At 48.2% G+C, this 3335-nt stretch overlaps 1 long non-coding RNA gene across 1 annotated transcript; it reads left to right on the top strand.

The window, feature by feature from the left end:
- Positions 1-886: 886 nt before the first annotated feature.
- On the top strand, positions 887-2595 carry LOC116546048. The gene is made up of 2 exons (XR_004266561.1): positions 887-1099; positions 2394-2595. It is a non-coding gene; the product is annotated as an uncharacterized LOC116546048 (long non-coding RNA).
- Positions 2596-3335: the final 740 nt, after the last annotated feature.

Below are 3335 nucleotides of genomic sequence, written 5' to 3'. Positions count from 1 at the left end.
ACAGGCGACTGCTATCCCCGTAAAGACAGCCTCCAGATCTGTGCCCCTGCCTCTGAGAAGCCGCAGGTCTCCAGCCTGTGACGGAAGGAAGATCCTAGGGTAACAATGAGCAAAGAGACCAAACTGGAGCCCTCCTGCAGCCACCTGTGCCGGCCTCCATCACCCAGGGCCAGGATGTGCAGGGCGGTCCCAAGTCCAGACCCCCTCCCAGCCTGGGCCCGGCCCTCCCAAGATCCCGCAAGGTGGGTGGAGCAGAGGAAGGCATTGGGCCCGTTCCCCTCACCCCCTGGGAGGCACAGGAATAAGGAAGCCCGAGACCTTACCCTACCTGTGGCTTTGCCATAAAAGCCCAAATTGATCCACATGAAACCAACACTGAGCACAACACTCACTCAGCGAGGCCTCTCTGGATTCGCCATTTGAGCTCCAGACTCAGACAGCGCTCCCGTGCCTCTCTAGTCCTGACATGTCTGCCCCCAGAGCAGGCCAGACATGCGTGCTAGCTCAGTGTGGTCCTGGACAAAAATTCAAATTTGTCACTTGATTATTGCTAAGACTTGGTTCCTTCTGTCTGCAAAGTGAGAATATTAATAAAAGCTTCCGAGGAGGCTATGGTACTGATGACAACCAAAAACCTCTGTTTCAGCAGGCAGCGCAGTGCCCAGGAAGCACGTGGTAAATGGCAGCTGTAACTGGCTCTTAACATCACTGAACACGGCCCCGCGTTGTCTCAGGGTTTCTCTGTGCCGGGTTACTTCCCTCCTGTGTGCCAGACGCGCCCTCTGGCGCCAGCCTTGTCCGCTGCAAGGAGAGACCCTGAGTTCTCAGGCCTGCAACTTTCACAACTGCAGTCCTGTCACTTAACAACAGGCATACATTCTGAGAAATGCGTCGGAGGTGATTTCATAGTCGTGTGACCACCATGGAGCGCACTTACACACGCCCAGATGGCACAGCCTACTGCACACCAGGCCGCAGTGTGCAGCCTGTCACTCCTAGGCGGCACACCTGCTCAGCATGTGACAGTACTGAATACCGCAGGCAAGTGTAACATGATGGCAACTATTTATGGATCCGAACGTATCTAAACATTGCAAAGGTAAAGTATTCGTTCATTTACGCAGCAAATACTTACCGAGCACTGCCCCCCTAAGGCTTAGTGCCGAGTGGGGAGGCGGACATGGTGATTAATGTGACCTGAGGGAAAAGGTTTTCTAAAGGGAGCTCCAGGTAGGGCTGAAAAGAACTGAGGAATCTGGTTTCACGCCTAGGCGGTTTCTAGAAGAAAGCAATACAAATACATATTCATACCCACCTCCCCTTTCGTGTACAGAATGTAGCGTTTTATACGCTTTTCCTGAAGATCATTCCATACCAATAACTGGAGGGGTCCCTCACTTTTAAACAACTTTTAACAACGTACCATAAAACTCACCCTTTTATGGTGTACAATTCAGTGTTTTTTGGTGTCTTCACAGTTGAGCAGCCATCACCACTACCTGATTTTAGGGAGAGTGGTTTATAAAACACCTTCATTGCCCCTAAAAGAAACCTATGTGAACCAGAAAGCATCTGAGACATGTCTCAAGTCAATTTAGAAAGTTTACAGTATTACAGTCTTGTGGGACTACCATCACACATGTGGTCTGACGTTGATTGAAACATTGTTATATGATACATGACTGTATTCTGGGCAACAAATTTACTAATTTTTTATTATATAAATCTCAAAAAGATAAATGTTTTCAAATTTGTGTCTATTTCTAGGCTTTATATAAAACAGGCAAAACAGGAGGTAACTTTGCTCCAAGGCTCAGGAGTGGGTAGGTGTCTGTCCCAGCAGAACTCACACCAGGAGACACGCTGTGGTTTCATCATCAAGGCTAATAACATATTAAGTTCCCTTTACGGGCTGGGCACAGTGGCTCACGCCTGTAATCCCAGCACTTTGGGAGGCCAAGGCGGGCGGATCATGAGGTCAAGAGATCGAGACCATCCTGGCCAACATGGTGAAACCCCGTCTCTGCTAAAAATAAAAAAATTAGCCAGGCTTGTTGGTGGACACCCATAGTCCCAGCTACTCAGGAGGCTGAGGCAGGAGAATTGTTTGAACCCGGGAGGCAGATGTTGCAGTGAGCCAAGATCATGCCATTGCACTCCAGCCTGGCAACAGAGTGAGATTCCGTCTCAAAAACAAACAAAAAAAAGCTTCCTTTACTTCTATTTGTAGTGCATTGTTTGGATATGCTTCATTGTCTTTAGCAGGTTCATGGAACAAAAACTAAAGAGGCTTACCCAGCACAGAAAGTAACAAGTAAAACTTCTTGTTTTCTGACAGACGCAAATGGAATTTATGTGTATAACAAAATTTTTATTTCCTCGTCTACTTCAAGGTCACATATTTGTTCCAGGGACGTGCCCACAGTCCATCCAGAGTCTTTCCTGTGATAAGCCGGATAGTGGCCCCAAGGATGTCCAGCAGCTCCCCTTATCCAAGGTTTTGCTTTCTGAGGTTTCAGTTACCCTGGGTCAACTGCAGTCTCAAATTATCTAACAGGTATTTCTGGAAATAAACGATTGCTAAGTTTTAAATTGTGTTCTGAGTAGCATGGTAAGATCTTGAGTCCTCTTGCCTGGTACATGACTCGTCCTCTGTCCAGAGCCTCCACAGTGAATACAGTACCTGCCTTTCACTCATGCAGCAGCTGTCTCCATCATGAAATCAAGAAAACAGCGTACACAGGGCTCTGGTGCTGTCCAGTTTCAGGCATCCACTGGGGGTCTTGGAGTGTATCTCCATCAGATCAAAGAAGGCTGCTGTATTCACTTTCTAATTTCTGGAACCTGTAAATGTGACCTTCTATGGCAACAGAGTGAGTATTGCTTTTAATTGTAAAAGACGTGATTGCGTCAAGAATCTATCCTGTAGGAGCTTACCCTGAGTTATCCAGATGGGCCCCAAACGCAATCATGTGCTTTTTTTTTTTATAAGAGGGAAGCGAGAGAGATTAAACACACATGGGAAAAACAGGCAGGGGAGACATGCAGCTGAAGGTGGAGGAGGGCTTGGCAAGCCGCAGCTGTGCCCAGGAGTGGAGGGGCAGCTGCCAGAGACTGAGAGGCAAGGAATGCAGGCTCCTCCAGAGCCCTCAGGGGAGGAAGCCTCCGCCAGGCTTCAGACCTTCAGATTCAGATTTGTAAGAGAATACATTTGTTACTTAAGGCACCTAGTTTACAATGATCTGTGACAGCAGCCCTGAGAAGCCTGTGGACTTATCCCCAGAATGGACGTGTGTCCCGCCCTCAATTTTGTTGTCCTGTCCTCAGTTTGGTAG

Source organism: Sapajus apella, unplaced genomic scaffold, assembly GCF_009761245.1.
Source record: "Sapajus apella isolate SASKATOON/1434 unplaced genomic scaffold, GSC_monkey_1.0 scaffold546, whole genome shotgun sequence".
NCBI classification, from domain to species: Eukaryota; Metazoa; Chordata; class Mammalia; order Primates; family Cebidae; genus Sapajus; species Sapajus apella.
This window is presented reverse-complemented; position numbering and strand designations above follow the sequence as displayed.